The sequence below is a fragment of the Canis lupus genome, chromosome 31 (assembly GCF_003254725.2).
Source record: "Canis lupus dingo isolate Sandy chromosome 31, ASM325472v2, whole genome shotgun sequence".
Lineage (NCBI taxonomy): Eukaryota > Metazoa > Chordata > Mammalia > Carnivora > Canidae > Canis > Canis lupus.
The window spans coordinates 15,736,092-15,750,293 of NC_064273.1; the positions used below are offsets into that span (position 1 = coordinate 15,736,092).

Below are 14,202 nucleotides of genomic sequence, written 5' to 3' on the forward strand. Positions count from 1 at the left end.
CTAATAAATTGGATCACACAATTATAGAGGCGGAAAAGTCCAAAATCTGCAGGATGGGCCAACAGGGTGGAGATCAGGGAGGAGTCCATGCTACAGATCAAATCTGAGGGCTTTCTGCTGTAGGATTCCTGATTACTTAGGGGAGATCAGTCTCTTGTTCTATTCAGATCGTCAATTGATTTGCATGAGGCACACCACATTATGGAGGGCAATTTGCTTTACTCAAATTCCAACAATTTAAATGTTAATCTCATCTCCAAAAACTCTCACAGAAATATTCAGAATAACATTTGACCATATATCTGGGCACTGCGGCCCATCAAGTTGACATATAAAATTAACCATCGTATAGTAGAATTGGTCTACAACCATTGATCATCCCTGAATTTTGTAGTTTATGTATACATCAGAAAATTGCCATCTTTAAACACTTACATAGGATTAAATATGTAGGGCAGCCCAGTGGCTCTGCAGTTTAGCGCTGCCTTCAGCCCAGGGCCTGACCTTGGAGACCCAGGGTCGAGTCCCACATCAGGCTCCCTGCATGGAGCCTGCTTCTCCCTCTGCCTGTGTCTCTGTGTCTCTCATGAATAAATAAATTTAAAAAAATATTTTAAAAAAGGCTTAATTATGTAGATAATTAAATTTTATCTTTAAAACTATACTCTGAAGAGAAAGAAGACTAAAAATGTATAGGACGAATTAAGGAATACGTAGTGGAGACATACCCTTACAAATTTTAGAGATGATAAGACTCACTTGGTTTAAAAAAGATGTGCAAGATAAAATATCCAGTAAATTAGTAGAACTGAGACTTGAAGTTCAGACTTCTGATTACGAGTCTAAGACATTTACCACATCACCACAGCTGTGCAGTAGAGAGAAGTGTAAGCATAGCTGCAATTAATTTGAAGAGTAGAATGTAGAGTCCCTTTAAATTTAGACAAAACATTGTTCTTCAGTGGAGAGCCAGCATGTGGTAGGAACTGATTAACTTATAGCTGCTTTAAAGGTACCCTCAGGTACTCATGTCAGCAATGTACTATTTACCAGCCACCAATCTAGAGGTGATCTTAATATGGAAATCCTTAATTTGAAAATAAGGATGATTTCATATTACATTCCCAAGAACGTAATTGTCTTTAAATTGCCCTCCTTTTCTCAGAAGATTTGATCTCTGAAGCCTGAAATGAAACTTTAACATTTTCAATTAAATTCAAGCCTTCAAGGTTTTGTTGAAACTAAGAAAATGATTTGTGAAACTCTTTTTAAACTCCCTCTGAAATAAGCTTCAAGCTAGTAAAGTTCTAATTCTTAACATTTAGACCAGTTATAAAAGAGAAGTTCCTTAACGGTGGTGAACTTCTTTCATAATGTTCAAGTTATGTTAAACAAAAAAAAAAAAGAATGAAATATTTTTTCAAATTGATCAAGATTTTATTTCAATATCTGAAATTTTTAAAAAATAAATGGCTTGTTGGTTGATGCATTGTCTAGGAAGTAGAGGCAGTAAAAACCAATAAAGAGAATCTTGGGGATCCCTGGTGGCTCAGCGGTTCGGCGCCTGCCTTTGGCCCAGGGCGTGATCCTGGAGTCCTGGGATTGAGTCCCATATCGGGCTCCCTGCATGGAGCCTGCTTCTCCCTCTGCCTGTGTCTCTGCCTCTCTCTCTCTCTCTCTCTCTCTCTCTCTCTCTCTCTATGTCTATCATGAATAAATGAATAAAATCTTTAAAAAATAATAAAATTGCATCAGTCTTTAAAAAAATAAAGAGAATCTTACTGCCTTTTATTTGACATCTATGATTGAATATACCACAGTTATGACATACACTACAAATTTTTAATATTCTCCAAATTTTGTTGAGCATTATGAGATATTTCCACTCCAAACATCTCAAAAAGCATTACTCTATTGCATTTTCAGTTTACTCATTCATTTTCTGAGTGATAATAGTCTTCTCCCCTTTCAGATAAGAAGTGCTATTATGGGATATGTTTTTCAAGATGTTTAAAATATGAGAATATCATGTAATCATATTATTTACTTCTGTTATTTCCCTGTGGTAACAAGAAATTAGACACTAATACGTATCATGGAATCCCACATTATGTTGCCATCGGTCTGTTATAATACATAGGTCCGGTTACTTTTTCCCCTCTTAGACTCTTTGTATTTTGTATTAAAGGGGTGCTTGGCTGACTCAGTTGGTGTAGTATGCAACTCTTGATCTTGAGATTGTGAATTCAAGCCTCATGTTGGGTATAGAGATTATTTAAAATTTTTAAAATATCTTTTTAAAAAAAGAAAACCTATCATTCCATTTTTACAATTTTTTTATAGACATGCCAAATACTACTTAAAAATGACATTCTTGAAGATATTTCTTTTTTTAAGCCTAGTTTACTGGCTTCTTCAATTATCTCAGAATCATAGACATTTAATCAAGAAAATTACAAATTAGAGTATTATTGTCTTGGTATAAATTTATAAATTAAATGTAATAGATATCAAAGGAGAATGCACAGAAAGATTATTTTATCACCATAGTTGGATATCTTGCAAGGGTTTGCACCTGGCCTTCCCAGTTAAGTATTGGATTTTTATAGGTTCTCTACAATCTTGAATCTACACAACATTTTGAATGAAGATGAATATAAAAATATCATGAGACCCAATGGATTCATCTTACAATTAAGTCTAAAAGTGATGTATTCTCTTATATAATTCTATTAAACCCAAAGTGATGTGGTAACAATTTAAGTAAAGATGAAATACAAGCTTTATTTTTTGGTGCAAGGCAAAAGAAAATAGTGCACAAAAATTTATGTTAAATAGAAATAGTCCATTATTTGTATGTCAACTGAAATAGTAAGAATATTAAGTATGAACTTTAAGATTTATCTTAATATATAGACTAGGGAATTATATATTGTGAATAGTTATCATGCTGACACAATTCATTCTTCTATTACTCTAGAAATTTCTTATATTTATCTCCAATAGAAATTTCATAAAGAATTAGATTTAATCTTTTAAAAATAAATGGGCAAACGTGATTGCCTAGGTTCTGAGCTCCAGAAGGCATCTACTTGAAAATAAAAATCTCTGTGATTATTTATTTTAAAATGAAAAGAATAACTATGCAAGAAAAATGTCAAAAGATATTAAAGTAACTAATACCCTAGAATTTTGTTATATAATTCTTTTGACACCACTTCTTTCTGTGACTTGATATTTTATCCCTTTGTATTTTGACTATTGTTACCTGATGCCAGTTTGTACCATGTTAATAGAATTTACCTCAGGAAGTCAATGCCTGCATTTTACTGCTCTTATTTAAATTATCAAAGAGAGGTGACTTTATAATTCTTCCATCTAGCTTATACAAAATCAACCTAATAACAGATGTATGCTATTTCTAAGTAAGGTAAGTAATATCTAAATATCTAAATAATATTCAGTTATTTCCAGTGATGGAATAAATCACTCATTTCATATCTTAATCTGGTAGTAAATGGATAGCCATCTGTATTGTGCTTAAATATAGATCTATTAGAGGGCCAATGATTTAATGTGTTAGCTAAATATTCTGGTCATGTTAGCACTGATTTAACAAAAGCTTCTACCTCATATTTGTGCACATTCTATATATCACAACTTTGCTTTATGAAATTTTTTTAATACTCTGAGATTAGATCAGATTTTTAAAAATAGTGAGATTTGAAGTTATAGTAACTCCAGAACATTTTCAAAGTGAGAAAAATCTTGCAATGTGAACTTCCAAGCTTTAGCATATATACTGTCTCATAATTAATATTATGTATAAATTAACATACATGCAATAACATACATAATTTATACATATGTATAAATTAACATATATTTGTTGATACAAATCAACATACATATGAACACCTTTATTATGCATAATTTATGACCTCTTCAAAAACAACTGAGACAGCATAACACAATCACACATACACTAGCACTGTATTGTTAAGAATAAAAAAGAATATTAAAATTTATTTCTCAGTAAAAGAGTTAATTGTCACAAGACTGGGAAATGAAAATACACATTCAAAATTGAGCACTTAACCTATCTATAAGCATTCTGACCAATCAAGAAAGAAGAAAAAGAAAGTAAAAACGGAAGACGGGGCAGTCCAGGTGGCTCAGCGGTTTGGCACCGCCTTTGGCCAGGGTGTGATCCTGGAGACCAGGGATCGAATCCCGCATCGGGCTTGCTGGATGGAGCCTGCTTCTCCCTCTGCCTGTGTCTCTGCCTCTCTCTCTTTCTCTCTCTCTCTCTCTCTTTGTGTCTCTCATGAATGAATAAATAAAATCTTTAAAAAAATGGAAAGGCAATTAGAAAAGAAAGAATGAAGGAGTAAGAAAAGAAGGAAAAATATAATGGACTTTATTGTATTTATCTTTAGTTTAAAAACCTATAAAACTTCAAAGGGAAAAATCTTTGACACTAGTATTTTAGGAGTCATTGATCTGTGTCTTTGTGTTCATAATCCCATTTTTTTATTTTCATTCTATTCTCATATGTATCCTATTTTCTCAGGAGAGTTGTTTATCTCTATTGTCCTAGTTTAATTATAAATAGCTCCTCTCAAAATAGCAAAAGAACAATAAATTATGTGGTCATCCTAAACAAACAGAAGGCCACGTAGCTATGGATAATTTCTCCAGCATATTCTTTGAAAAATATATAGATTTTCTTTTACTGATGACTATAGGAAAACACTGAAAAATTTAAGGATAAAAAGAAATTCACCATGCGAAAGTATTTTTAAGTTAATTCAAAGTATTCTTGTTTATTTTTACCCTTATTAAATCATTCAGATCTTTTATCAGGGTTAAATAAACAGAATTTCTTTAGTACCACCACCAATTCATCTATTATATTCAATAATATGAATATGATTTCATCGATTTTTTCTTATTAGAAAGGAAAGACAAGAGAGAGGGCAAGAGGAAGAGAGAACTACTGAAACAAATCATTTAAATTGATATATAACATCCAAATTTTAACGGTGGAAAGTGAGAGTCTCTCACAAATTCCCTCACCCATCTCTTACTCTAGCATGCTGTCCATCCTGACCACCATATTCTATTCTTAATTCTCTAAACAAATTGTGTAACATCTCAACTCTATGCTTTTGGAGGGATGGATACCATTGACTTATCTCATGGCACTCTCACTGCCATAAACACACTAACTTATTTATCTATCTGGTTTATTTTTCCCTCTTCAAAGAGTATCTCAAATGTTAGTTCCCTAAAATACAAACGTAGATTTAATCTTGCAAACAGCCCACATAGCTTAATATGAGCTGTATTGGAAGCATCCCATGTCCTCCCTGGAGTGGGAGATAGAAAAATGGGAGAGATCAGGATCTGAAATGCTGTTTATTGACTTAGAGAGACCCTTAATGGATAAAGGGTACTGAAATAGGGAACTTAATGCTTTATGATATTTTAGGGAAAATGACCACACAAAAATCATTTTCAAGTAAAACAAAACGTGTAATTTTTTAAAAGATTTTATTTATTCATTCATGAGAGACACACACAGAGAGAGAGACGGAGAGAGAGACAGAGAGAGAGAGAGAGACACAGGCAGAGGGAGAAGCAGGCTCCATGCAGGGAGCCCGACGTGGGACTCAATCCCAGGTCTTCAGGATCAGGCCCTGGGCTGAAGGTGGCCCTAAACTGCTGAGCCACCCCAGCTTCCCCAAAATATGTAATTAATCCTCCTCTCTCCTGTACATTAATTAGCTTTCAAAGAAATTAACTTTCAAAGAAACACTCATCATGATTCATTACAAAACTGAAGATTGCTTAAAGAAATTTATTAATAGAAAGTATGTAATTAATTAGCCAATAAAATGATATGATGAAAATATGTTTCATAAATAAAATAGGAAGAATAAAATACTTTTTAAAAAGTAAAATTGGGAGTGTCTGGCTGGTTCAGTATGTAGAGCATACAACTCTCGATCTCAATGTCATGAGTTCAAGCCCTATGTGACATAGAACCTACTTAAAAAACACAGAAGTAAAAAAAAAAATGTATAGCTAATATTAAGTAAAATGAATATAAGATTTTGGTGTTGTTTTTCTTAAAAGAATATTAATAAATGAAATTCAAAGTAGAAGCTAAATATCACATTATAAAAATTTAAATATATTTAAGAAGAATAATAGAAAGTTAAAAATACTTGGCTGACATAAAACAAATTTTAAATGTTATTTGTGTCAATCAAGATTACACTAGTAGCTTAACAGATAAAAGTTTAGTGTTTTAAGAAAATAGAGGTTGATATCCTACTCATGAAAAGTCCAAAACAGCTCCTCTTGATCTGAGAAGAGCTTTATTACACAAAGTATTTTAAAAACCCAAACTGTGTCTATCTTGTACTACATCATTTTCAATGCAGGAAGAAAAACCATGGAGAAATAATGTGCATGGCTTTTTATTATGAGTCATGTCTAGAAGTAGTATACATCAGTTAGGAACACATTCCAGAACTCCCTCACATGGCCAATCCAACTGTAGGTCAATCTGTAAAACATAGTTTAACAATGATGTCAGAGGAAAAAAGAATTTGGTGGATCTTTTCCACATTATGCAATTCAATCTGTAATAAAATTGAAATTATAACTTTAAAATAAAATTTTAAAAGAATAAAAGTATTTATATGTTTTTAGACAAATTCATCTGGAAGATGTTCTGTAGATTTAGGCTTGAAAACCGTTTTATGCTGCTAAACTTTAAAAAATCTCTTTTATTTTTCACACTAATTTGGTAGATGGATTGGGCTGTAGATGACCAATAATGAAAGGATAACTCTCCTGCAAATAGAAAATCTATTCTTAACAATTGCAGCAGTCATATGTGATGAAACTGATAGTCTAGTTGACTGTGTGGCACTACAGGAATTGAATAGTTGGGAGCGCGATGTAGCGGATTTTGTGATGTACTGGATATACATATATCCTTTCAAGTGTGAATAATTTATTTTTTTTTTAGTTTCCAGAATATATCTGGTTGATAACCCTCAGCTGGCAGCCCTCTAAGAAGATTGCCTTGGCCATAAGGAGATACTTTGGCTGCATCTTGCTTCTTTACCAAGGATAGCGTGTGTTTAAATATTACTTAACGCAAGTGATTGCATCGTTGCCTCGTTTCAGAACGTCGCTGAAGGGCTATTTCAGTTTGGCTGACACCTTTCTGATGTTGTAACACATTTCAAATTATCTGTTGGCCTAATATTACTCCTTTTTCTTATTCCACAGGTGAGCATTCCTAGTGTTAATCTTCTTAGTGTTTGCTTCCTGGTAAACTCTTGTACCACTTGGTAGAAGAAGTGGGAGAAAAGAAGTAATACATAAATTGGAATTTTCCAGCTGGTTACTCATTGGCCAGATAACAATAGGAAGCCCACAAACAGTAGTAGTGCATTTGTTTAAATTTACACAGGTGAAGGTCTTGCATGGTATACATGCTTTAGATTATCATGCCTTTATTATATATGTAAGGAGTCATAATTATAAGGATAATAGAATTGAGTAGCTGTTGCAAGGCAATTGATATTTTGGGAAAAGTTAGTGAAAGCATGACAGTGGCTAATTATCATCTGAAGACTAGGTGAGACAATTAGGAGGCTTTTTTGGCAGTACACAAAGAGACTCCCACTTCATGCAGAGGGCAAATAAAGCTGAGGAACAGGCTCAGGACTTACATAACAAGAGAGCTAGAGAAAAGGTTTATTTCTCAATATGGGGTATCTGCTATTCCAAGATTAGTGCCCTAGTCATACATTTGAAAATCTTGACATTTGGGATGCCTGGGTGGCTCAGCAGTTGAGTGTCTGTCTTTGGGTCAGGGTGTGATCTTGGAGTTCTGGGACGGAGTCCCACATTGGGCTCCCTGCATGGAGCCTGACTCTCTCTTTCTGTGTCTCTCATGAATAAATGAATAAAATCTTTTAAAAGAAGGGAAAAAAGAAAATCTTGACATCCCAGATTCTCCTGTACCTTCAGAAATAGCCAAATTCTGTTAGCAGCCAGAACTCTTCCCTACTTAAAAAAAAAAAAAAAAAAAAAAGTGTAAATGACAAGATAATGTACACCTCTCAGGATCCGCCATTATCTTCTTCCCTATCCACTAGGCCAAAAACTAGGGTTGATTCACAACATAACTTGTCAAGGGAAGCCGCACTGCTAAGGAAGACCAGGCACCACAAAGGAGTGTCAGAACCTAGCCAGTATATTCTGGTAGGAAATCATCGTGTACATATGTGATGGGACATTATGGTATGTAGCCAGGATGTGGTACCTACAAGTGACTAGTCTGGCTTTTAAAGCTTTGGAAAGAGTGAGAACGTACCAAAAGAATTGGCAAAATTTCCACCTCAGATGACACTAGAAGAAATTAAAAGGTTTAGAGAAATGGGCGAGTAAATCTACAATGTAGGACCAGAAAACCCAGCAAATGATTATGCTCCCTTAGATAGCCTGAATTTACCAAAATAATAAGCAATGTGCTCAAAGCAGTAGCATAAATATCCCTAAGAAACTCAGTGTTAGCTCTCCTCTGTAGACCGGAACTGACTTTAGAAAATGCTGTTGTAATTCTAAACTCATAGATTCTAACTGGGACAATGATAGGATGCCAAAACTGTAGAGGCCAGCTGGCAGTACCTTACTGTTTAAAGCAAGGTGGTAACAATTACTATAATGTGAGTCAAGGTCAGAGTGACAGCCAGGGAGCCTAACCCAGACAGCTTTGGGAATGCCTAGAACAAAGATTCCTTAAGGGTAAGATGGATGGGCAGCCAGTACTGATACTGTTTATTCTCTACAAACAAAAGAAATTGAATATAGTAATGAGGAATGTGAGAAGAGCCAGGGTAATATTCATAATACTACTTTCAGATCTGAGCCAGCTTTCCAATCTAGATCCCACTGAGAGAGAAGAGGCTAGGTCTCCAGAAGGAAGGAGCCTACAACACCATGGCTATTATACAAGATAATAACTCCCCAGTCCTTCCCTCAGGGAATCTATAACCATTTATTTAGCTAATTTCATAGTGAGGGAAAAAAAAATGTCTTCAAATCTGGGGACCATTGAACATAGGATCCAAGCTAACCTTTATGCCTTGCATGAAAAGCATTAACGTGGATCCTTCATTAGAATGGTGGCCAAGTAATAAATGGACTCCTCACCTAGGTCTGCATTACCATAGATCTACTTGTTTGATGGACTCACATGGTGATTTTTTTTTTTTTTTTTTGTCACTAAGTGTATAATTGTAATGGGTATACTTGGGGATTTGTATAATGCCCTGTAGCTCCTTAGTCAGTGGGGTAAGACTCTTACACTGGGGAATGTTTGTCTAACAAAAGCATTCTTTGCACTCACATCAGAAAGGCAGTCAGAATTCACTGTTCTTGAAGGTTAATGCATTCACTGTTCCAGGGAGTGAGGGATAAATCCTATGAAGCCTCAGGGACTGCAATATCAATGAAATTTTCGAAAGGCTAATGAGCTAGACTATGTTAGCACATGCCCTGTGAAGCTACATTTCTCAACTGGGAGAAAGGGAGATTTTTGTTCCTCAGCAGACATTTGGTGATATCTGGAAACATTTTTAGATGCTATAAATGGGGAAGTAAAATATTAGAATCTAATAGGTACAATCCAGGGAAGCTTCTAAGCACCTACCAATATATAGGGCAGACCTCTAAAACAAAAGTTAACTTGCCTGAAGTCAATAATGCCAAAGTTGAGAAGCTCTGCACTAAAGTAAGAGATAATTTTTATTCTGTCTCACACTTCCCACAAACTAAGAAATATGACTTTTAGAAGACCTCATGTTCTCTAACTCAGAACAATTCTGAAAGGCTGAACTTACTTCAGAACTTCCTGTGTGATTGGCGCCACACCTTTGTTGAACCAAGCCTCTCTATATGCCCACCTTACTTTATCCTCTTCCCCAACAGGACATGATTGCAAGATTAAACCCTAATACAATTTCTGCTAAGTAATCTCCATTTCAGAGCCTCCTTCCAATGAGATCTAACTAGCAAGAATACATAGACTCAAGTTCAATTTGTTGCTTGTCCACTTAGTAGCCGAATAATCCTGGTTATATCATTTAGCTTCTTTGAGCCTCTGGTTTGTCATGAATAAAATGAAAATAATAATAGTTTTATCACAATATCATTAATTTATTATGCAACGGTAAGGTACTAAATAATTGTACTAGATTTATATTATCTTTTAACTGAAATATTTTGATTGAGAAAGAAACATGAGGAAAAAAACTTAAATATTTCAAGTAATAAAAATTAGGTAAGTTTATAGTATTAACACATATAGTAGATTTAGATTAAAAAAACACTATAATTCTTATGAAAATTCACAATTTTGTTTCCTTTAAATTAGTAAACTAATCAATCAAATTCTTTATAAAGCTTTTTAAATTTCTTTAGCAATTCCTTGTTTTCAACTTTCTGTTTCTATGGTGACAAGTGCCCATTTAGTTATTCAATCACAGAACAATACTTTATTGTGTTTTTCAACCACAAAATAAGTCCTTTTTAAAATAGGTATTCTCAAGCAGTAATTGAAGTAATAAACTCTAAACTCTAATATGTCAACCACTGACGTTAATGACAGTTTCTAAAGTTTTGAAATATACTTGAAACATGAAATTATATTTCAAAGCTTTTTTAAATCAAATGATTAGACATTTAGAAACTTAATATTTTGCCATTTGTAAGAAAAGTAGATTTCCCAAACATTGCTGATTTCCCAAACATTGGTATTTAACATACAAATGAAAAAAATATACAATTAAATTTAATTAACATAAATGAATGATAGTAATAAAAATGAAAAAAAACAATTAAATGAAAAGATAAATAAATCCTATTAAGAATAATTACTAAATTCAAAAATTGAAAATAATGTAATAATAAAGATCATTATAACTTTTAATTATTTCATACAATATTATAAGTAAAATTATAACATTTCAAATAAAGATATCATTGGATTGCATTAATTGTATGTATTATTAATACCATAGACCTTATATAAATAAATAAAATGAAAATAAAACTTTAATTTGGCCAAAGTTTTTCACCAAAATGATTTATTTTAATAGAATAAATAAATCTGATAGTTTTTTTAAATCAATAGTTTAAAAGTGTAGTCATGAAATACAATTTAAGAGCTATGCTTTAAATTTTGTTAATTAATCATCCTTCAAGGTTTTATTTTGTTTTGTTTTGCTTTATTTTAAACACACTAATGATATTGGCATATATATTCTTTTCACCAAAACAACTCGATAACACAGTTCTAGGGCAGGGAGGAGATAAAGGCAGAAATGTCAGTAATGTTGACCTAGGAGAAAACAGAGCCATGGTCCAATAATGTGCTCTTTTATACTCCATCCTATAAGAGGAAAAGTATCTAGACATCAGCTGAGAATTTCACTAGAAGTAAGGAGCAAATGAGGTAAGTATATACTGAGAGGCAAGTATTACTTACCAGACACTTAATTTATTCTTTTCTCATTTCATACAAACAGGCACCAGTAATAATCACATAGATATTATTTCCATTTTGGACATGATGAAATCAAGGTTGAATGAGATAAGTGAATGTTATTAGCTCAACTTTTTTAGAATTAGGATTCAACAGTCTTGATTAATTCAACAGACTATGGTTTCTCTATTAGAAGAAGTTTCTTCCATATTAGTTCTTTCAATTTTTTAATAAAAATAATAAATCAGTTTCAAAAGCCAGCAACAGCTGAGTACACTCATAAGGGGAAAAGGTAGAAGAGTATATATAATACGGTGTAATACTGCTCCACCGCCTAGGGCAAAACAGGAGCCACTTAGAAAGTAACTACATTAATACTACTGTTCTGTTGTGACTTTGATCATTAGCTGGAGCTTGTGCATTAAATAATTCATAACAGAAGAGGGCCCAGGACACTGTGCTTTGGTTATAGGTAGCTAATTTTTGCTGGTGTACACTTGGTGAGCTACTAAAGCCTACTGTTTACATCAGAACACCCTCAGGGTGAGACAAATTTGCTAACTGATTGGAATTTCTTCCTTCTCTGAATTTTCAAGACACTTAGACCTTAAATATCTATCCTTCCCTTGCTTTGTCTCTTACAGCAATGTTTCTAGGCCATCTTTCACACCCGAATTAAAGCTCTGAAGTTCGGCAGAAATTGAAGCTTCTTCTCTTTAGTATCTCTCACATCTAGCAGTGATGTCCACAAAATGGGAATTTAACACATTGTTGAGAGCCATATTAATTGAAATTACATATTTTGTTTGCTTTAACCAGAAATTGTCACAATAACATATAACACCATTTATTCTGTGCAGATGACATTAGAAAATAACAATGCATAATAATGCAAGGCCTTTTATTCAAGGCTTTGTTGATATAATCTTGATGATGCTAATAAAAATGTTGCATTATTATGAAGACAGCTTCTCTTTTTAGGAAAAATAACACTATCATTTAGCTTATTAAATGTAACTTGAGCTCTTCTTCAGATGCACTCATAATCAGTATCGGCTTTTAACATTAAGCTTCATAACAGAAAAATCAGTAAAAATAAAGCTCAGAAATTTTATTCAAAATATTTCTATTAAGTTATGACTTTTGGAGATTTTATTTCTTGAAAAACATCCTTTTTTCTCCTAAATGCATTTATTATATTTTGGAAATATATGGAAGGAAGTGTGTCTCATAAATTTTAATTTCTCATGCAAGTTTTGCCTAAATTTCAAGTAATAGTCTTTTTTTGGCCTTCATATTATTGAAATTTAAACGAAAGAAATGTAGGGGTACCTGGGTGGCTCAGTTGGTTAGGCATCTGCCTTCAGCTCAGGTCATGATCCTGGGGTCCTGAGATTCAGCTCCATGTCAAGCTCTCTGCTGAGCTTCCTGCTTCTCCCTCTTTCTCTGCCTGCCACTCCCCCTGCTTGTGCTCTCTCTCTCTCTCTCTCTCTGTCAAGTAAATAAATAAACTCTTTAAAAATATTTTAAAGAAATAAATAAATGAAAGAAATGTAAAACAGTAGAATGGAAAAAATATTGGCCTTTAAAATTGGAAGATATATTTTAGTTTATTTTCTTCTCAATGACAAGGTATTTAGTTAAATATATGTGTGTGTTTATATAAGTATATATATATTTATATATGCATTTAGTTAAATATATGTATTTATTTAAATACATATATTTGTCTCCTTCGCCAACATGACACAGTTCATCCAGACTATGAAAGTTAAAAAAATGTAGTGAATAGGAAAGTGATTTACATTCTAAAAAAGAAAGTTTACATACCAAGTATTTGATTATTGATATCAGATATTTGGTTATTAAGCCTTGGGAAACTAAGCAGAACTTTAGCCATTTGTGATATTTCATTGGTTATGTTATTAATGCTTTACAAAATTGTTTCTATTTCTGGGTGTGTGTTCATTTTGCGCTATGTGAAAAATCAAGAATTTTTTGGAAAAAATGAGATGAGTGATATTTGTGTTTAGTTTATCTTTCATTTATCTTTTCCTAACTGCTTTGCAAACAAACAAATATTTGTCCTTTATTTCTTTGTAGGAACATGTTCTAGTTAACTATGAAGATCAGACAACTGGGAGCAACCTGATCCTTTTAAAATTTTATTTTATTATTATTATTTTTTTAAGATTTTATCCATTTGTTCTTGAGAGACAGAGAGAGAGAGAGAGAGAGAGAGGCAGAAGGAGAAGCAGGCTCCATGCAGGGAGCCTGAAGTGGGACTCGATCCCAGGATCCTGGGATCTCACCCTGGGCTGAAGGCAGACACTCAATCACTGACTGAGCCACCCAAGCATCCCTCCTTTTAAAATTTTAACATTTATTGATAGAGTTGGAAACATGGGTAATTTTGCTTGCAATTTTTCCTTAGAATTTAAAATGTCCATAAGAATCTTCATATTTGTAAGAGTATTTGTTCTGTGAAATTAAATCATCAGTGAATATGTGTACTTGTGCATTATATTTTACTACTATGTTCGGAAAGATATTAGCAATGCAAAATGGTACCTAGTTCTGTCCTTGAGAAGAAAAGATACTTATCTTTTTAAACAACAAGTGAAATA

At 33.2% G+C, this 14,202-nt stretch overlaps 1 long non-coding RNA gene across 2 annotated transcripts in view; it reads left to right on the forward strand.

Annotated features, from left to right (window-relative positions):
- LOC112661866 (uncharacterized) overlaps window positions 1-14,202 on the forward strand; it is a 28,847-nt gene that overhangs the window by 3,810 nt on the left and 10,835 nt on the right. For both annotated transcript variants that reach the window (XR_007407572.1, XR_003138050.3), the window contains exon 3: window positions 7,046-7,311. This is a non-coding gene — a long non-coding RNA (uncharacterized LOC112661866). The remainder of the gene's footprint in view (window positions 1-7,045; window positions 7,312-14,202) is intronic.